At 40.0% G+C, this 22,379-nt stretch overlaps 1 long non-coding RNA gene across 1 annotated transcript in view; it reads left to right on the top strand.

Annotated features, from left to right (window-relative positions):
* The window catches only part of LOC110400029, a 79,765-nt gene that overhangs the window by 11,222 nt on the left and 46,164 nt on the right, over window positions 1-22,379 (top strand). The window contains exons 3-5 of the long non-coding RNA XR_002439545.1: window positions 4,537-4,626; window positions 9,342-11,561; window positions 13,569-22,253. This is a non-coding gene — a long non-coding RNA (uncharacterized LOC110400029). The remainder of the gene's footprint in view (window positions 1-4,536; window positions 4,627-9,341; window positions 11,562-13,568; window positions 22,254-22,379) is intronic.

The following is a 22,379-nucleotide window of genomic DNA, read 5'->3' as shown; positions in this document are numbered from 1 at the left end:
TGAAGACCTGCTATATTATTGGAGGACATACTCATATCTCTGTAGCATCTTGCTTTCTCAAAGGACTTCACAAACTGCAGCTTATCAATGGGGATCACTTTATTCACTGAATACAGCAGGTTCTGAGGTGGAAGACTGCACCTGTTTAATGGAGCACAGTAAATGAAGCAACTCTTTGGAGCTAGAGGAGTGCAACATCTGTTGGATGCCAGTGGCAAGGGGAGATGTTAGCAGAGATCATATAATGGGAGTACAGCCACTCCCCAGGGCTTAGTAATCTCCTGCAAAAGGGCTGTCAGACACCCAGTGACCATGGAATTTGGAGGACTTCATTTTCAGTTTGGGCTCTGGCATACAAGTTCTCTGAGTGTGGGGCCTGGGGAAAAAATGGCATATTGTTTAATATTTTCTTTTTCTCTTTAAATCTCTGTCAATTAAGAGTGCAAAATCTTGACGGATCCTGGTAACAGTCCAGTGGGCAGTATCCAGACTTGCAATTGAAGCAATGCATGTACAAAAGAGAAGGAATTAAGCATCAGTCAAACATTCCTTCTGCTTTAATTTAACTTGTGTTTCAGTGCATCATATTCTCCTGTGTATAGGTAATGCAGAAAATAACGTAGCCTCTATTTCTTTTGGATAGCAGCAAAATAACTGAAAGGGAATTAAGAGTCTGATCTACAGCAGAAACAAAGGACTGCAAATGCAAATTCTGACTAATTTAGAGCTATGCAGATCTGAGTTTGATTTCACTTCTGCCATTCCCAAAACAATATTTTAAGTTCAGTGTGTGAAAAGAATGTTGGTTCTGAACAGAAATGTTCATTCAAGTTGTTAGTATGGTTTCACTAATCCATTAAAAAAAAAAAGCCTAATTAATGTTTTTGGGTATTTACATGAGCCCCAAGGAAGTGTGAAAGCATGGCTTTTGGATTTCTAAACCTGTTGGTTTAGTGTGGCATATAGATCAGCTTGGGTGTATTGACTTCAGCAGAGAGGAGATATCAATAGATCACTGCCAGGCAGGTCCCTGGCAACACAGGGAGTGCTCAGCTGAGAGAATAGAGGAAAACCAAGGAGAGAATACTGATGAAACAAAAGTCCATGGAAATATAACAGGTATAGTTTGATAAGAACCTGTGAGGCCAGATTTCTACACTGGACAAAATACAGTTTTAATTTTTATTTCGGACTACTGAGGTGCTGTCCCTGCAGCTACTAGCAAACTTCCAGTGCATGAGATGTAGGTCATCCCCCATTATCAAGCTGGTAATGGAGAAGAAATCTGCATGGGGGGACTTCATGGAAGACAGCCAGTCAGATCTAGTTTGCATTTGTCCAGAGCAAGAATTTCTTTTGCTACATATTGGCGTCTGCCTAACATGAATGAGATGAGGGAGGAAAGCTGTCTGCAGTAAACCAGACTCACTCTGGGCCGATAAAATAGAAAGACAACAGCAGGGAATTTAGTATTGCAATCTGGAAAACAAAATAATGATAATAAAAAAGGGATTAAAGTGATAATTTTTAGTTGACAGCCTTTGTTTGTAAAGCTACAGCCACCTAATGGGGAAACTGAATTTCCTGGATAGCATATATGTGCTGCCCTGAAGTCCTTGATTAAATAATGGATGGGAAATGAAAATACAGCTGCATGTAGGATGAGAAAGCACACGGTCTTTCTCTGGCATCCTCCATTTTTGTGTGTGTGAATTACTTCTGTTGCCCCAACACAATTCTGAGGGGAACTTCGTCTTCATTCCTCACTCCTCCAGGAGATCAGGCTGGTACATAATGCTGCTTTACAGCTACTGCGTAGCAAGGACAGCTCTTGTGGAGATGCTTCCTCAGCTTTAGTTATGGGTTCTAGAAAGGCCTGACCGTCACTAATCTACATGGTTGGTGCTGTGCCACAGAGGTGGCCTGGGGAAGTACAAGAGGAGGACTGAAAGCTAGTGGTCACCCTTTTGTAATGTAAGATGTGAGCCATAGAAGTGATGAGATCAAGCGACTTCTTCAAGAAGAGAGAGAAGTGGGTAGGAGAGGGCTGCAGATGGAAATCTTTAGTGCCTTGTACACCTTCAAGGACATAAACAGGAATGAGAGCTAGTGTCTTTATTGGACACTGTCAGTGTTCTTCATGGCAACAATAATCTGGATCATGACTTGGTTTATATAATAGTAAGCAGAAGGGTCTTCTAGTTGTCCACTGCATGTGGAAGAGTTCTTGCCAAAATTTGTCAATGCACATTAGTGGAAGTTGGGCTGTCTTTCTATTGGATACAGTGAGAAGTGAGTGGGATCTTCCAAAGGGTATCATTTTCTGAGTGTGAATTTGATTTATTTCTTACCTAGCAAGTCAGTCTGGATCAGGGATGGGGCAGAATAAAATCCCCACAGACCACAGCATTGTCTACTGTGTTACAGCTAGACAAAAGAGATATAGCCATTTTGGTCAAGAGATTATTAATTCTTCATCTTTCTAGGCTTCAGCTCATGGAGCTTGCATGTGCGTTGCGTGGACTCCACAAGCAAGCCTGCTCGTGAAGGAACTCAAGGAGACAGGGAACTTATTTCCTCTGCTGAGGAAGAAAATGCCCCCGGTGATTTTTATAGCTTGGGTTAGCCCGAGAGGCAGCAAATACCGAAATGTTCTGTGGGGCTTTTCACTGCCCAGATGTGGAGACCTACTTATGGTACATTAAGATGACTGTGGGCAAAAGGGGAGACCTTGGTGTCCCCTTGAATCTGAGTCAGAAACTACATCAGCGTGCAGAGCTTCCCTCTCACCTGCATCCCCATTTCTCCTAGCCAGGAGTGCTCTGCACTGTGGAAGAAGCTCAGAATTTTTTGGCATTTGTGATATCCCATAAGCAATACTGAAAGAAAATGGTTACAAGGGTTTAACACTGAAAAAGCTTCTGCACGGCAGCAGAATTCATCAGTTCTTATGTTCTCTGCTCTCATTTTGTAATCAGATCTTCAAAGTCAGCTTTGGTTTATTTGACATAATTATTATAATAGCACTCATTTAGGGTGCAGCTTGTTAAAGCAGGAGGCTCAGATATTTGGCATTCAAGTCAATATTGCATACATAGATATTCCCTATCTGAGCATGATGCTTGTTAGTATCATGCTCAGGAATGGACCAATGTTGTGTGAATAATTTCAGCAGGGCAAGATTATTTAGATCTACTCGCCCCCAAACTCACATTATTTTTAAGAGCCATGTTTAAATTCATAGGAAGCAGAGAAGACTGCTTTATGAAAGGCTGCCTCTCAGCAATCTGCAGTTTAAAAGAAATTAACCCTTTGGGAGGTATAACTTGTTTTTCATTTCTTTGCCTCCCGCTCAGTGGAGCACAAAGGAGACTCACTCCTTCTCTGAAACTCAACTCAAGTACTTTGTGAAAACTAAGAGAAAAGCAGCACATAAAAGTCTCACAACTTGAATGTATGTTTTTATCTCTGCGCCCACATTAATAATCCAATCTCTTCCAAGAATTTCATGTATTTGTACATGCTCATCATAGTTAAGTTTATAGAGCCGTGGGGACTTATAACAGATCCATAGATATCTTCCTTCAGTAACTGTTGCTAAAACTGTTAACGCTCTAATCAGTTAGGAAATGGCTAGCTTGCTGTTTCAGGCCTCAGTGCTAGGCTCATGTAATTTTGGTTGCCTTGATAGATGAAATGTGTTCGACGTGATCACCATTGATAAGCTTACAGAAGGGAAGGTCCTTCTCTCTAAAATAGTTTCCATTTTTAACACAAAAGGCCTTTCTTTTTGTGCATAAACATTTGAATAGAAGATTTTTCATTATTTTAGAAGAGATTCCGAGGCCATTGCTTTTTTAACAGGAAGGAAAATCAGACAAGGAAGAGATTAAATCATATGTTTCTGGTAGGGTAGTAATGAGAGAGATGTGTATGCTGGCAGATATGACCTTGGATGCTGATGTTCTGGGCACCCTGGAGTTCCCTGGCTGCAGAGGAGTAGGACCAAGCATGAGAGAACAGGCTGCTTTACACAGCTTTGAAATGTCTCGGGTCACAGGTTCCCAAACCCCTGTCATGTACTGTGCATGCTAAAACATGCTTCAGTATCCAGCATGTCTCAGATTGCAGGGAAATGGAACTTAGCGCTGTGGTTTCTTCTGTATGAGTTATGATCCCTCTCCAGAAAAATGCCATGAAATTGAATTAACTTACAGTGGAAGGAGACGAGAAGTTGTAGCAGCATTGTCACCTATGTATATCTCACTAAAATATACGTACAAGATATAATAAAGGAATACACAAACTTGTGCCTAGACACAATTAGAAGTCACGTTGCTGTTACTATTATTATGATTATTATTGCTATCACCATCATCTAACAATTTGTTTTGCTTGGGAATTTTGTAGCTGAATTTTTCAATGAGTATTTAGGACTGTCTCTGTCCCCATGGAGGGAACATCGTATCAGGGTAAGGGTAAAGGACTGGGGGGTTGGACTCAATGATCTCTGGAGTTCTCTTCCAACCCCTACAGCTCTGTGATTCTGTGATTGCTGCTTGATAGTCCATGTGTGTGAAGAGTTCAGAAGCCTGGAGATTGGTAGGCAAGCAATGAGAAATCCAGGTAAACACTTTACTGCCTTTTGAAGGGTCTTTACTGAAAACTTACTGAAGGCAATGCAAATCTTCCTGTTGCATAGGGTGACGAGTTTCTCAAAGAACAGATAGTCACTGTTACACTTGAATTCAAAACACATTAGCACATAAGGTGTTCAGTTTCTATTTGCTGAACATGGGATGAGATGATAGCTGATTATTTAAAGTGAATTCAGTAAGTTTTTTTAGATATTTGGGATGGAAAAATTTGCCACTGTTCTTACTGATATGGGATACAGCATCATTTTATTATTAGTCTAATACTCTATTATGTACTATAAAGTAGAAGATGCTGAGACTGTGCATGATCCTGGATGAGAGTCTGACTTAGCATCATTCCAAGTCTACCTTCATTTGATTGCATTTTCAATATGGAACATAGGTGGTTCTGTGTTTTTATTTTTTAATAGATACAATTTTATTAGGTGAGGGGAAGTTTTTTGATGTGGATGTATTATATTACCATTTGTATAGCAATAGCATGGTAGGATTCTAGAGCTATTAACAAGGATTGCCCGAACACAGTAAACTATGGGTAGAAACGGGGAAGGAGCTGGCACAGTCTGGGTTGTCCATTCTGTTTCAGCCCCTCTGTCCTTTCAAAAAAAAAAAAAAAAAAATCACATTCACTCTGATTTTATACAGATTAAATTCACTTAGGTGCCCAACAGATTGTAGCAGCTTATGCATCTCCACTGCAACAGGAAACTTTCATGTGGTGTCCAAGGAACTTGAGTTTTGATTCCTGCTAAATTAAGTTGTTAAAGTGTTAGTGCCTCTGAAAACCATTACTGAACTCTTCCGTCCTTCTCCATTCAACTTCATGTTTCTAATTTCTCTGCTTCTGATGAAAGGGATGCTTACCACCAGACATCTAACTTGAACTGATCTGGCAAGTTGCTGAGAAGTGTAGTTGCAAAAACATTTGATATGAATGAAGTTTTCTCCATCAAAAGGACTTATGTCAAAAGTGAAGACAAGTCTCTGCTTTTGCTCTTCTTAAGTGCTGGATGTTAGACATCAATCACTGAACTGGAAATCTAATTACATGATTATTTATCAGATGCATTTTTTTTCAACTTGGAAAAAGAAAAGGCCAAATGAAACATCAGTCCACTGGGAAACACTGTCAATTAAAGCAATTAAAAGAGGATGTGGAACTCTTAATTCTCACACTTGGCTTGAAAGGTGATTGACTCTTCTTAACTCTCCTGGGTGTGGGTGTACTGGGCAGTTTTTTATTTGCTTCTTAAGATCAAATGCTTCTGTTTCTTTTATGAGCCATAAATAATTTTTTTTTGCATTGAACTTGGCCTATTATGATATGGGTAACTGATCAAGTTTAAAATGTTTGATCAGGTTAAGTGACGCCTGTCATTTAGCATTCCCACTTGTGGACAGAAGCACTTATTCCTTCCACTCTCATAATATTCTGCAGACAGACTTTCTGACAGTTGAAGTGTAGCCAGTAAATTTATTTTCCATTAGTTGCAAATTGTACAATAATATACTAAGGTAATTACACCATAAATCTTCTTGCCACGAAGTTAGGCTCTGCGGTACACACTCATAAAATTGTGCAGCAGCAAATAAAATCCTTGAATCTGTATATATTAGTCTTGCAGTAACTTTTTTGAGGATGGTCTGAAATACTTCCAAGGGCAAATTGTTCTTCATGAGAGAGGAGCTATAATAATCAGAGACTTCAGAAATCAGGGTTACCATGTAGCCATGTACAGGTCAGAGCGAAGACTATTGTTGACAATCTCCTCAGCTGTGCAGTGTGATCTGGAGTATAATACTCTCTGGATCATCCAGGATATGAGGAATCTTAGCTGAAGATTTGAGTCCAATATAAGCAGTGTTGAAGCACCTAAGCAGTCTACCCAATCCAGACATAATACTTCTGATTTTTGTATGCCTATAAAATGCTTTTGAGGGAAATGCAAGCAAGAATATTTGCACTGAACGGAACAGCCACTGGTACATCTATTTTTCTTACTTCCTTCTTAGGTTTCTAGATAAGGACAGTAAGCTAAGATGTCTCTCAGCACCTGAGAGCACTTGAGACTTCATCATTTAGCATTTACCACCGTGTGCTGCAAACTGCGGCAAAAAATCCTGGTTTCTAGGCAGTTTTGTTCCTAAACCCAAGAGCCACTCTGGAGACAAAGTTGAATGTAACCCCGCAGACACATGAATTTTACAACAGAGAGGAGGGCAGCAGCCATCCCATCCCATCCCATCCCATCCCATCCCATCCCATCCCATCCCATCCCATCCCATCCCATCCCTTTTATTTTTCTTTATAAGCCAAAAACTGTTGAGATTACATTATTTTCAGAGACCAGCTGCTGATACAGCTTTCTTCAAACAGGTATTTGAACCCACATAGGCGTCTTATGCTGAACAAAGAGAATGTGCTGAAAACTTCTGTACTGACCCAAGGCCATGGAGATTGCACATGCACTTTGTACAGCACATGCTCTGCCATTCTACTTCTCCAGCTGAGCTACCAGGTCCCTAGAAAGCTGAAGATCAGCTCTGTGTTTAGCTATTGCATTGCCTAGCTGGATGTGCTAAGAACTTCAGGTTGGATTTACAGGAGCCCATGTCAAGTTCAATTTGCTACAGTGTATAGGGCTTAGCAGTAAGAATGTGTGAGATTTGCTCCCTCCCCAGAGAAATGTCAGTGCTACCATTCCTTCTTGCAGTGGCAGAGCAGGAAAAACTTTTATCAGCATGCCATCATTGCAGCTTCCCATTCTACCTAACACCGAGGCCATAGGCCTCTGCCAGGAATCAGACAAAGAGCACAGTACAGGAACATTTTAGGGGAACAGACTTTGCTATTCTGTGAATAATTACCCTCACACAGGCAGCAACTTTGAATGGATCTGGAGCGACAGTAGTGTGAAATGGGCATTTGACTTGCATTCATCTGGGATCAGGGCATGCTGAGGAGCACTGGAGAAAGATTTTTTTCCTGCACATCAGGAAGTATTATTTTCACTGTATTTGGTGTGATCTTCTGTACTCAGCTATTCAGCTGCAGCTGGGTGGTTAAAGACTCATCGCTTATCTTTGGCTCTCCGCTGCCTATCATTCTGTTCCCTCATATGTCTTAGCTTATGGTATCATTCTGAACATTTTGATTAGGAAATATCCCTGACTAGGAGCTGTTTCTTGTAGCAGGATTTTTATGTGCGTCTCCTGACAGTACCTAAACCTCTTCTGTTCAGGACTCTTTAGGGCACCTGTCTTTCAGATGGCAATTACTATGTCTTGAATGATTTGGAGATCTCTCAAAACCCTGATTTTGCTTTAGATCCTACGAAACTGCTTGTTCCCTGATGCCTGAGCATATTCTTTCAAGAATGTCTTAATTTTCATTTTCTCCCTACCAGGGAATTAATCCTGAATAGACCACAGGTAAAGCTAATCATCCATATAGAGCACCATGGACATCACTGATCACCCGGGATAGGTTTATAGGGAATTTTTAGATATGTCTGATCCCCCTGTTGCATTCTATATCACAGCTGCCATTGCCTATGAAATCTCTAGGATGGTTTCAGATAGCTATGAATGTGAGCTTTGTTTTCAAGTACTAGTAAGAATAAATGCATCCAGGCTCTAACCTAAGCCTTATGCTTGTACTATGCTGAAGAACACCACAAAAGACATCGGGGAAGTGATGGACAGAATCTAAGCAGTTTGCGTACTTCTGTCTGTACATAAGCAACAAATAAATCTCAGTCTTAAGCAGCTTTTCATCCGCAACTTATTCTTCTCCATCTCTAGAGTCAGCACGTGTTTTGCCTGGTTACAGATCTAACCCCATCACTGGAGATACAATGTCACTTTGAATCTTCCAAGATTACTGACTTTCCTTAAAAATTAAAAAAAAAAAAGAAAAAAAAGAAGGAAATTATTCAGTCAGACTATTGGATTTGCTGAGGAAATTGTAATGTGGATGGAGCTATGGGGAGGTTAAACTTGACAATTGTAGTGCTTTTGTGATCTGTGAATCTACCTCTCAAATATATCCTCCTGCTGATGGAAGAGTGAAGCTGGGCATTTTGTGGAGTTTAGCAGAAGCGAACATTAGTTCCTCTTTCCCTGTGATATCTTCTTTCAAATTCAGACTTTTCTTTTTTGTTTCTTTCTTTAGGCAAGCATGTGTGATTGTGCTCTATTGAGTTTGTACTCAACAGAGTACACTGCAGATAGAGTACACTGCAGATATAGCAGTGGAGGGAAACTGAGCTGAATTTTGAATATTTTTCTTTGATGCGATATTTTATCAGATGGCTTCTACTTGTCCCCTAGATATTAAGGATGCAAAATGCTCATTTTAATAGCTCAAATCACCTGCAAAAAATTCCCCACAACTCTTAAACCAGCAAGCCAAATCCTGAGGATAAGGGTGGTATAAAGAATAAAAGCAAGAAAAACCTCTTGACAATTGTCAAACAAGTAAATGCGTATGAATTTCCTCTGATAAATATCTGCAGGTCCTTTTGGAATAGCCAGACATATTATAAATACTATAAAGATACTACCAAAATTAAGTGGTAGGAAGAGAGCAACAAAAACATAGCTATTAAACTTTGTGCATCCGAAGATATGAAGAAAAAGGTTTTGGGAAAGAAATAGTATTGTCTTTTTTTTTTTTTTCAGAGATGGGTCAAGGCCTCCTCACGGTCTGAAGTCCATAGGCTGCTTTATTTTCCAAATCTGTATCCAGAGAAGCCAAACCAAACCATTCACTGCACACCTTGCCTTGCTGTAATTTACATTTGGCATCAGGATGCAGCTGTACTGACTCTTCTAATGTAAGACAAGATCATACTCATCATCCCATTTTTAAATATTCCTTGCGTTTTTGGTTTCTTGTAGTACACATCCTACCAGACCATTAAACTATCAGCACTGTTGTGTTTCTATGAAATTTTCCTTTTTCCTGCAGCTGTTGAAATGAATGATGATGATGTACTTCTTACAAAAAAGCATCTAACTCCCACACCTCCCCTGAGCCTTCGGAGCTGTTAAAAGTAAATTTAAGGCCTTTATCCTACCATCAATTCACAAAGACTGACAGTAGATTTGATGTGGAGTCCACAACATGCCACCAGGCATGCGTTATTGGGGTTAAAATCTGAACTCATTTCTCACCAGCCCAATTTGCTCTAGTGTCCAGGCTTTATGCTAATCCAGATCAGTTGTGTGCAATGAGTGGAGATCAAATAAAAGTTTTTTTTTCTATTAGCTTGGAGGAAAAAATGCTTAGTGGGCAAGGAAGCTGGGAAATTTTGCTTTATGAAATAAGAGTTTTCTCTGTCTTCCTCTCTTTCTTAGAATTTTACAGGTATTAAGCATGAGACAATTTGTATTCGAGTTCCATAATGGAATTCAGCTGAATGAATGAGTACTAAACAAACTGAGATTGGCCATTTCTTAAAAAAACACAAAGAGTGAGATGCCTGCAGATGAACCAAAGCTGGTTCAGACATATTTTGTAATATCCTGGTGATTACCAGAGCTGGGAGAAGTAAGGGAAAAGATTGTCTGGGAAAGGTGGAACTTCATTTTGGTGGTAGAGCTTTTTCCAACAACCCCAAGCATTTCCCAGCCTCATCAGAAACTCTCAGAAGGTTGTTCCATTTTGTGTGTGTATTGTTTTTGTTGTGGTTGTTTCTACAGGGATAATACAAGGACCTTCCAATGAGAAGTGACACATTGGCAAGGGTTGAGATGGATGAAGATGATTCACGCTAATAATCTCTAATAATCAACAGCATTAAGAGCTGGTATAAACACATTCAGGCTGTATTGCACCCTGATCCAAAGGATGGGCTTGTTTACCCTTCATGTCAGTGAGAACCACTCAGGAAGCACAGAGGGAGTGGCTGTTCCTCTACAACACACTTCCCTAGCCTTAGATCTGAGTCACAAAAAGGAATTCCAGGAAGACGTAAGGCATTCTGGAGAAAATATAAGAAAAAATGAAAGGGAAAAGGAAATAAAAATGAAAAAGGGTTATGGCACTGAGACAATCTGTACAGGGGACCTGCAGAAAACTATCACAGCTAGTGCTGGGAATTCATGCTAATATAAATATCAATTTGCGTGCTTGAATTTGAAAACTTACATCTGCTTGGTTCGGTATAGTTTGTAGTCACATTCTGTGTGTGTGTGTGTGTGTGTGTGTGTGTGTGTCTTAAACTTCTGAGTGTATTAGCCAATAGCTAAATCAGATGAAGGGGTCCAGGACAGTAAGACTTGGGATAATTCAATTCCCTTGAGGATTTTGGAACACAAACACTACAGATTGTGCCAAAGTGAAAACTAAGCACTCTGAGAAATTGTATTTGTTCCCTGGTTGTACATCACTTAAAGGATATTCTCAAAAGAAATGAGGAGACCACAGGAAATGCTTTTAAGCTGATATGCCGGAGGCTTAGAGCCATGTTAGTTTTCTGATATGGGCTAAAGTTGCTTTAGAGTGCTTTGATGGTGAAGAAGTGCTACTTCTGAGATGACTTAATCCAAACTTTTCTACACTGGCTATATTCTGCCTGGTAAAATATCACAAATACAGAATAAAGCAAGAGAACAGCCTCTACTGGAGATACGTATGTAACATCAGAGACCAAGAACAGGTAGAACAAAACCCACTGTGCAGCATTAAAATTAAATGGAGCACAGCCTTAACAGAGAGAGTCATATCCTCAGTCCCTAAACTGCAGCCGGGGAGATGGGTTGGTCAGTGAGCAGCTACGGTCTTTCTGCATTCATTATTATTTATTTAGTCTGTGCATATAGGAGCTCAGTCATAGCTGAAGATCATTGCTGCCTGCACTGTGCAAACCTGAAAAAAACAGATTCCACCTCGTGGAGGTAAGTACATTCTGCTGTTTGTTCAGTTGTTTTTTTTATTTTATTGCACCTGTCACCGTTTCCTCGTCTTTTAGTCTGCTGCCTCCAGGGAGAAAAGGAAAATATTAAATATCTCATCTTAGGCAAGAGAGAATAATTCAGAGGTATTTTCACCTCAGTACAAGACATCAGAGTTGGTTCTTTCTTGGTAAATATTATCTGAGCCCTCAGGGTATGGGGAAGGACACAAGGGAATTTCAACTGTTGATTGAAAATCGAGCTGAGAGCTCTTCTCTGGCATAGATTGATTTCAGAGGATCCAAGGGGTTAACAGAAACCAAAGAGTGAAGCCGGGAAGCTCATCCAATCTCCATGTGCGTAGAGAGCAGAAATAAGGGGAGCCCTGGGGCTGAGCTTTCCTCTGACTCTCCTAGAACCTGTGAAAATCTGATCTCCAGAAATGGACAAACCAACCAGCACTGGAATAGCAGCAAACCTGTAATAAATGGCTGCATGCTGAAGTTTTCTCATAGTGAATGATGCCTTTATTTTGCTACAGAAAATGCTTTAGGAAGGCTGTGAAGTGGAGCTGAGAGCCAGCTTGGCCCTCTAACAGATCTGCAGACTCAGGCTATTTAAGGGACACAAGGGGGGACTAGTCAGCAGAAAGCCTTGAGGTAGCAAAATCTGCTTGTTCTACTTCATGATACAAGAACTCCTAACTGAGAAAAGCTTTGGAGAAGACTAATTCATTCATTTGGACCTTTCACATAATTAGCTCAGTTGTTGCCTGCTAGGACCTGGAACGCTGTTGCTGAAAATGTTGAGGTATTTCTTATGTTCTTCATTACATGAAACCACAAGCGATGACAGATCCAGCTATCAACCAGACTTTTATCATTATGCAGCATTATGAAAATCTCCTCTCCATTTGGATAGGCCAATAGTGCCATTGATTGTACTGATCTCTTATGGTTGGCGCCAGACTTACGATTCTTTAAACCACAGGAAGATTATCTTGGTTTCCCTTCAGCTGCATAATTTGTTTCTTCCCACTCAGAACACCTGGCTTTCTACCTTCGAGTATCACATCAGGCTTGCTTACTTGTAGGAACTCAAGATATTTTAGTTTTAAGATCTAAGGAAGATGAAACTGTGTCTCTCAATGTGCAGGTGGTCCGTGTCTCCCTAACACGGTGGTAGGAACAGGTTGCTTATACCTGTTGCTTCAGAGACAAGGACAGAGAAGTATTAAGGCATCTAAATTGCTTGGTGCTGTAGTGCATTGCGGAGGGGTCAAAATCACTGACAACATCTATTCCCTTTGTATTTAACACCACGTAAGGACAGGCAGTATCAAAGTCTGAGTTAAAAAATGGTAATAACAGACAGTCAATCAGAGAGACAACCTGAGAGGAGATCAGGCCTGTCCTGATTTAAATAGATAAACTGTTGAATATCTTAGGGTCTGTTCTGGTTTTGCAAAAATAAGCAACAGCTCAACAAAACAAAAGAAAAAAACCCAGAACCCAAACCTTTACAAAAACGATGAGAAGGCTTTAGTTTGAACTCTTTGTGCTGCTTTTCTCTGTGTATTGGAATGTGGACTTTTTGTGCAATGGGGTATTTAAATATTTGGCCACCATGCTGATCCATCTGGATCTTGCAGTGGCCTGCACTAGCCAACCAATCAGCAAGGGAAGATCACTGTGGCATGAATGGGCTGCAAGCAAGCAGCATAATGGAGAGGAAAAATGAACTAATGTACACCCTAAGGCTTTGAGAACTCCTAATACTCAGTGTGTTTTCGTATTCATCACATGGGAAAATTATAGAGGTTCCGCTGGAGGTATTCTCTCATCATCAAGATGTAGTCCTGAGCTGGTGTCATGTTCTAGTGGCTATGTCTGGCTGTGCAATGAGGTGTGCCTCATGAGCTGGATGTCTGCAGTCTTCCAGTGATGCATGTTCACTGGTCCATCAGCAGAGGTGGCTGCAACAATGCTGAGGGCTATCTCTGCTCGGCAGGGATGTGGACACACCCTTCACCTGGAGGCATTTGCTTGGAGCAGGTGATGGAGACAGAACTGGGCTTTCTGCTGTTTGCTGCTGCTCTACCGTCTGGACTGCCTTAGAGCATCAGAAGGTGATACTTCCTCATGGTAATATTATCCAGTATTAAGAACCTGGGAGACTTCATGTAATGATGTCATCTCACATATTCTGGCAGAATATTATATGAGTAAAATAATTGAAGTATATTTTGTGGCACACCAATATGAAATGCAATGACAAGATCTATACCAATATGATGACTAATTCGGGGTGAAACTTTCAAGAAACCAGCAATGGCTGGAACCACCTTGCAATGGTAACATGACTGTTTCCTTAGGGCCTTCCTTTGTCCAGTGAACTCGATTTCCTTTAGGGTTGTTTATGTCTTTAGGTCTTTGAAAAACTTCTGGCAACTTTCTTTTCTGTTGTGGTTAAGCAGATGCATTAACTGCCAGAAGGCAATAAAATTCAAGAAGTCAATAGTGAATAAAGACAACCATTAATCTTATTTGGCATCTACAAACCAACTAAAACTGAAATGGACTTTACGCAGACATAAAATGCAGTTTATGTGATAAAGCTCCTTGTAGATCCCAAATCAACCTAGCATCTTTTCCTACTTGGAATATCAAGAATCTGGATTTCACTTGATAATGTGGTGTAATATACTAGATTACAACTGTGTAACCCTGGAAAGCACTTAAAAAATAGCTTATTCCAAGGATTTCAAACCTGTGTTTAAAATTAAGCACCTTGTAAAATTGTAAGGAATTGGTAGTTCTGTTTTTCTAGCTGCTGGGTGCTGAAAACTTCTGAATATCTGGCAATGGCAAAAAGTGAATAAGACAATTTTCTTGAATTGGTGCCTGAACCTACTAAGTTTGTGAGCACTCCCAGGAAACACATCCAAGGATTTATCTGAGAATCAGCACATCACAAGACCCTTAGGGAGGCTTCTTTCAGTCCTTCGTAGATTGTATGGCTCCAGCCAGCTGGATGTAAGTCATTAAAGCTCCTTATTCTATCCATTAGTAGATTCATTAATATTTCTCTGTAACTTGGGACACAACATTTCTCATGCCAAGCTTAGGAAAGTTTTCTCTTCATCTAATTTTGACTTAGAGACAGTTATAAGGACCAAAAGTTCACCACTGAGAGGAGGAAAAACATTTTGTAAAATTTAAGTCTGCAGAGTCTGTAATTCTGCGCAAAGCAGTAGAAGAATTTCACTTCAGAGGTTAAAGTCTTCCACAGAATTGTTGACTGTAGGGGTATTTAACTCTTGTCATTGGGCTCAGTATTCCTCTCTGAACCTTATTAACCTATTAGAAGCAAGGCAACGAGCTTTTCAAGGCAGGCCTCAAGAAGAAAAACAAGAAAATACAAAGTATGTCTCCTTCTAGGAGCTGAGAAACTGGATAATCATGGTGCTAAATTGTTCATATGCTCCAGAGATGGTTATCACTAGAAAGCAGCCAACTTAAGCACAAATAATTGTTTTTGGGTAGAAAAACACAATCCATGTATTCTTTCATATACACGTAGACTTAGATATACATTTATTCTTTTATATATATATGTATACATATATTAAATCTATCTATATATATATAAAATGCTAACTATCATATAAGTATATATGACCATATATTTTAACAGCAACATCTGGGTTCTCAGTGGAATTTATGGACTTGCATTTGAAGAATTTTTCTGTAAACTTGAGGGGAAAAATAGAACAACCTTAACTATTCGATTCCTCCAAGAAAAAATTCTTCAGTGCTGAAACCAGCTGGAGCACTAATTGTTCTCTGAAATGTTTACTTGGTTACTTTTCCAAAAGCAAACAGTAAGCAGTAGCTCCTCATCTCTTACCATGTTGTAATTCAACCTTAATGTCAGAGGTTAAGCATTTACTTTTTGCTCTTGGACATACGTGAGAAAACTCATTAAGTAGATTTTTTTTTTTTAATAAAGGTCCGTCATTGCTAAGAGGAATTTATGGAAGAAGCAAACTAGGGGCAGCAGGAATAGGCTCAGAGCCCTGCAGGGTGTACATTGTATTGCCAAAGTCAATATTGCCTTTCTGTACACAAAACAAGGAGCCCTCAGGCTCCAAAAACAAGTACAAAAACTCCGTTTCTGCAGGTTTTTGTTTTAGCTTTCCATCTGGGCTATAGTGTTCTGATTCTTGCATGAACAGCAGTACTACTTGAATTTGACTTTCTCTTCAGCATTTTCTATCTACTTGGATATTTGTAGCATTTCTCCACTGACGAGAGGTTAACTTCTTGTCCTCTGGTTCTCTTGTGTTTACACTCACTGAAAGATCGGTACAACTCTCGATAAAGTCTGTGTAGACAAAGCAGGACTGGAGCTGTGGTGTAGGATAGCTGCTAAGTCAAACATTCTAATTGAGAAAGACAGAGCTTCATGGCCAGGGGGGCTAATGTAAGGATAGGATGGACAGTGGCCCATGGAGACAGTTGAAGAATTGACACAGTGCGTTGAATCCCATGTATTTTGAGCTTTGTCGTTCGGAGATCTTTTTGGGGCACCATGAGGTCCAGCTGCTGAAGGTGTGGATTTATGGGAGGATTGCTAGGCCTCTGGCACCTTGACCAGCAAGAACTTCTGCGGAGAGTGACAGGTACCTTCAGCTGAGCAACTTCTACCACTGGCTCTTAGATTGCAGCCATGTTTCCTCTGGTGAGTGGCAGCATTGGTTATGATGAGCAGAGGCTCTTGTCTCCCTGCTTGCCACGTCTACCCTCAGCCTTTCATCTCTGGTTCCCAACAAGTGGGCTTGATCTGAGCATGAGGTAAACAGAGGCTATCAGAGAGACTGGTGACACACTGCCAAGGCAGGACAGGGACTTTTCTGGCCTTCCATGCCAAATTCCTCAATACATTAGACATGGATCCTCATAGAAAGAAAATTCAAAGGGCCAAAATACACATCTGTCTGTGTCTCCTTGCTTCTTGTAATCCTTCTCCAACATCGTATGCACCTTTCTTCCTCTGCCTCAGCTCAGAACTCTTTGTTCTGTTGAGGCTTCTGCATGGCTGAGGACTTCAAAGCCTCTGCTTAATTTGTGTTTGTACTTCTAAGTACTGAATGAAGGTGTTTGGCGGAGGCAGGTTCTTTCAGAGTGTTTGTGCATAAACATGAAAGTTACAACCTTCTGCTCCTTGCTGCTTTCATCTTTTCAGGCTCAGAGATAAAAATGTAGTTGAGTTTTTGGACTTTACAGAAAGTTTTATTAAAAGAATGACTCAGGCTCAGAAGTTCTGCTGAGCTCCTTTTCTCTTTCTCCATCTCTTTCCTTTTTAATTTTTTTTAATTTTCCTTGTTACTTTCTCCTACTTTATCCTTTTCAATCGAGCACTGGTATCAGGCTGTTTTGGTTGATGTCTTGTTGCATTATTGCTTTGTGGGGCACCAGGGCTGTGTATCTGGCAGCTTCCTTTGTTACAGACCCTCAATCTGTCTACTGCACAGCTCCTGTCACCACTGATGAGGGTGAAAATATGTGAAAAACTGAGTGTTTCAGCATCATGTTGCTAGTTTGTATCCAGACTGCCATGGGGAGATGTACTAAGGATACCTTTCCATTGACAACAGAGGGAGCACAGATGACTAACTTCAATATCTACTTTTCAGATTTTTTTCCCTGTATTTTGGGAGGTAGTCAAGCTCAAGAAATCTTTCAACACAAAGGTGAGAATTGGAGCAGGAAAAGCAATGATCTTTTTGTACACAGAAACATCATCCACCAACACAGAAATAACTTCTCTCTCAGGTTTCCAGCAGGTTCCCAGCTTCCTTTTCTTTGTCACTTTTCGGGTGGTTTGGTCTACTTATATCTATCAAGTTGCATTTCTTATATTGATACCAACTGTAAAGTAGCACTGGCATGTAAAACAGCACAATATTTCAACTCTTGGTACTTACATGCCTAGGTTATGGTGGCTGGTAACTGTAAAGATGTTAATGATAAAAGCAGAGGTAGGATCAGGGACTCATGAGTCTATGCGTTTTAATCACTACATCACAGAAGTAGAGCAGTGTTATATATGCAGGTCAGTGACATACGATACTTATTTTGCTGAACCTTCCATTAGTCCCAATTTTCTTTTCATCTTCCAACCAAAATCTCAGCAATGAGTGTCCTAGTTACAAATACCAACTCTTTGGAGAAATTATCAGGCATCAGGACATTAGTGAGCGAATCACGCTAGTTACTTGTAGGATGAGCTTCATGTACATAAGGCTCCTCTTGGAAGCTTACTTTACTTGCTTGACTTGACTTTTGTGTCAGCTGCAATCTGATAATTTAACTGTTAATGACTTGTACCAGCACAATTGTTGGACTTCCATCACTCATTCTTTATGAAATACTGTAAAAAATTTACTGCCCCAAAGGTTATATAGAGCTTAGGTCCAAGAGGTATACTTTTATTTTTTTTCTAATGCTGAGCACAGTAGCTATAATATAACCTTTCTGTGCTTGAAATAAACCTTGCTGAACTCCATTACAACAAATTTCAGTGCTTCACTTCAAGCACTTAATTTGTATCTAGAGAAACAAAAAAACCCAACTAATATCCTGCAAACTCTTTTATGTTATTGCCAATGTGACATTCATCCACAGACACCCCATATTTCCTGGGATTAAGATACTGGCCATGCTGATTAGACTGGGCCAAGGATATAGGATATCGAGTAGAATTTGAAGCACTTTCTTTTTAATGAATATTTTAATGAGGATTTTCTATGTTCAAGTTCTATCACCTGCATTGACATAAAAGTGCAATGCAAGCTTTCTTTTGAAGTCCACTAGGATTTCCTTAAAGTTATGGTCAGATAATTTCATTGCTTGCAACTATCATCTCCCAGGTGAGAGGAGTCAATTTCCTGCATACATTTGTGCAAACCATTTCCAGCAAATGTTGTTTAAGATATCCCTTTTTATTTTGCATTACAAGATGCTGGAAGCACAGCAGCTTTCAATTTCTGCAGATCAGCTAAGGGTAGGTAAGTTCTTTAAATATGTATTAGTATAAATTCAATATATATTGATGTAAAAAATGCTTGTTGGTTACTTGGGACCTGCGACCCTCCCTTTGCTAACTAGCGTTACAAAATCCTTAGAAATCTTGAGTTGTTGCTGAGAGAAATGCCATTGAGATTTTTTTCCCCATTCATTTTTCTAAATTCCTCACATTGCACTTGGTTGAAAATCTCTGTGGTCTCTGGGGTTTGGGGCAGGAAGAATTTGTAAGCCAGTAAACCAAAGTGATGCCCAGCTGAGGTACTGCCATCCCTCTCTGAAGCCCACGTCCTCTCAGACCTCAGTGAGCATCTGGACAGCAGTCACCCACATAGGGCACATTAAAGGATTAAGGCCTTAATGACAATTTCAAAATGTCATTATTAAATGGGGACTTCCATCCTGCAGAACACTTGAAAAATAACATTTGTAAATGTTTCCTGAGCAGCATATTCCCTTTTACATTATCTCATCTATTTGTATGTTAATAAGAATTCATCTTTCTTTCTATTCAGTCTCTGCTTGAGCAGTTCAACACTGAATTCACGATTCCGTGTTTTGTGCTGTCAAGATTTTACTTATATTTTTAAAAAATAGTACCTCAATAATTAATTACAGATAAATTATTGACAAAGCAGCAGCAGATGCAAAGGATGAGTGCTCTGTATCTGAGAAGCTTTTCAAACAGTTATCTTTGCAATAGCACTGATCCATATACTTTTTATATTCTCTTCTCAGAAATAAATCCATGCTCGTTTAGCATTTGTTGCTTCATGTGATACTACAAACTACTGAGAAAAATTAGCATTTCATCTCAAAGTATTTCCTTAGCCAATATACATGTCTGTTAAAAATATCTCCCAAGAGAAAAATCTACGAGTGTATCTACACTTCACTTCTGTGAAGAAAGCCCTGCATATTTAGGAAGCATAGCTTTGCTATCAGAGAAGCTGTCAAGTTAACTACAGATATATAATTCTGAAATGTTCTGCTTGTTTAAAAACGCTCACAGTCTGAATGTTCATATATCATTAGGAAGAATACTGCAGTTAATTAGTTACATAGTTAGTTCAAAAATGTTGTTGAAACTTCAATGCCAGCTAAAAGAATGTTTTCAGTCTCTTTTTCTGAGCTTTGTGAGTTTCTGTGAATCTCTAAGCCTCAGTAACTTTTTGGCTACACAGTGTTAGTCTGAAGTAACACGAGTTATGCTGACTCCCTTTGGAGCTACTGACCCAAAGCCGGAAGGCACCTCTGGAGTTATTCATTCCAGCCTCCCTCCTGAAGTGGGATCAATGCCAAGTGCAGGTCAGGTTGCTCAGGGCTTTGGGCTGAGTATGCAGAGTCCTCAGACTTTCTGGTTCCTTGTTTCAGTGCTTAGTCCTGGTGAAGTGCATTTTTTCTCATGTCCTTGTGATTATTGTCCCTCAACCTTTAATTGTGCTTCTACAGGAGGAGTATGTCTGCTTTTCTGTAACCTCCTTTCAGGTAGCAGAAGACAACAACCAAATTCCTCATCACCTTTCTCAGCTCTAGTCTGAACATCTCTAATACTTTCAGCCTCCCTGCATGCAGAATGTGCTCCAGTCCGTGCTGGTGAACTTTGGCGGGGCTCTCCCCCAGGATGTCAGCAAACCATGTTGCATCTGGTCGGTCCCATCAGGTGTGTGTGTGCACATTCGCTGTGATTCAAGTGGCACACACACCAGCCTGCTAATCTGTGATAACCTGTGGTGTATCTGAGCAATGGTAGCCAGATCTAGAAACATGCAGCTTTCTTCCAGATCTCCAAATCAGACTATATCAATACACTCTGATATTTCACATCTCTGCAGAGAAATGGCTTTGAAGGGCTAACTGTGGCAGACAGAGTCCTCCTCTTTAATGTGACTGTAAAATATTTAAGAGTTTAGACTAAGGAAGTAATTTCAGGGCCTAGTTCAACATTACAGCTCTCCTCATGAAGAATCCATCTTCGAAGAGCTGCTCCAAGGCCAGGGATGCCAAAAAGAATATTTCCATTGACTTTCGTACACTTTGCTTTCTGTTCTAAAGACAATCCAATTTTCAACTAAGCTATCAATTCCATTTGGTGTAAAACATGGGCCAATTTCACATTTCAGCTACCTCAAGGAGAGAGGACTGCACAGCTGGACTTCTGTTTTCATGAAGCACAGCATAAAAACCATGCTTCTTGTTAACAACACCAAGAGCTCTGCATGGGGAAATGAGCTGCCTTTGGAAAGCCACAACTCATATTTTAGCCTCAGAATCCTTTTCTCTTCTAAAGGTCACAGTGCAATTTTAAACTCAGAATATTGCAATGCATTTAAATGTCTGAAATCTAGGGTAAAGAAGATTTACTAATATGAAATAGAAATGAAGAAATCGCATTTACCTTCCTTCTGCCTGAACTGACTCATCCCAGGAATAACAATTTCAAGCACTGGGAAAATAAAACTGGCCTTTTGGTGCCATAACCTTAAACTTGAGACCTTGCTGCTCGTCATTGCACAGAGGGGTGATAGCCTCTGCAGTAAGAGGGTGTCTTGGTGCATCAGGAGAGTGCCGTGGGTCTTGTTCACTGTGACTTTAGCAGGTGACTTTCGACACTGTCCACAGTTACCTCCTCATAGGCAAATTGACGAAGGATGAGGCAGGTAAATGGAAAGTGATATGGAGAGAAACTGGCTGAACAGAAGGCCTAGAAGTACATTATGTAATATTGGGTATTCTATCGAGGTCATTAGGAACTGATAAATCCTGAATACTGTTTGGAGAGAAATTCAGAGCAAGACTTTATAGTAACTGAGAACATTTATTTATAACACAAAATTATGATAGGCATATGTTAATTTTTCTCCACTAAAATTCAGGCTTTTCTACAAAGAGTATTTTCCGAGGAAGTGCCCTGTTAAAGTATTTGAATCTTCAAAACATACTGGTTGTTCTATCTATAAGACAGTAAAAAACAGCAAAATACTCTCGTGATTATATTTCCTTACTAAAAAAAATTGATTAAATAGTAACTACATCAGTATGTGTGTATTGACTTTTATTCCTAACACTGATTTAACTGCAAAGGCCTGGTGAAATAGAGATCAAAGCATCTACCAAGCTGCTCACTTAGCTCTTTAAAAGCATATGGTACTTAGGAAAGAATATAAGAAAATGATGGTAAATAGAGATTTACAATGTAATTTGTAATGGAAGTGTAATTGGGGGCTCATTGTACTAAACCCTGTTGAGGAGAAAAAGCATTGGACTCTGCCTGGAGAGAGAACAGGATGAAAGACAAAGTTTTATTGCATTTTTGCCTAAAGAGAAGATGAATAACTGAGTCACACCAGAAACCTGAATCAGTACTGAATATGAAGGCTGGATCTGAGTCCTAATCTGATGTCCTCATGCTAAAACAGTCTTTCCTTGTTTTACAAGGGGAAGAGGAAAAGCTGTATTCCAAATTACCTCCTCACTATGCACTTGAATTAAGGAACATAAAGGAGTGGACTGCACTGTGCAAGCAGCAGTGGACTGGCATGAAGACAGATGGTGTCTGGGATGAGACGGGGTGAAGAGAAGAAGCAAAAGGGTTTTTTCCATTGTGGTGAGTCATGTAAGGCAAGAAAACACACAGAAGCTGAGGATTTTTTCCCTTTCTTTTTCAGCAGCCACACAATTGAAGCAACTCCTTCTGTGCACAGGGAGTGACTGTTTCTTGCTTGCAGAGGGA

The sequence above is a fragment of the Numida meleagris genome, chromosome 5, assembly GCF_002078875.1.
Source record: "Numida meleagris isolate 19003 breed g44 Domestic line chromosome 5, NumMel1.0, whole genome shotgun sequence".
In the NCBI taxonomy this organism is placed as follows: Eukaryota; Metazoa; Chordata; class Aves; order Galliformes; family Numididae; genus Numida; species Numida meleagris.
This window is presented reverse-complemented; position numbering and strand designations above follow the sequence as displayed.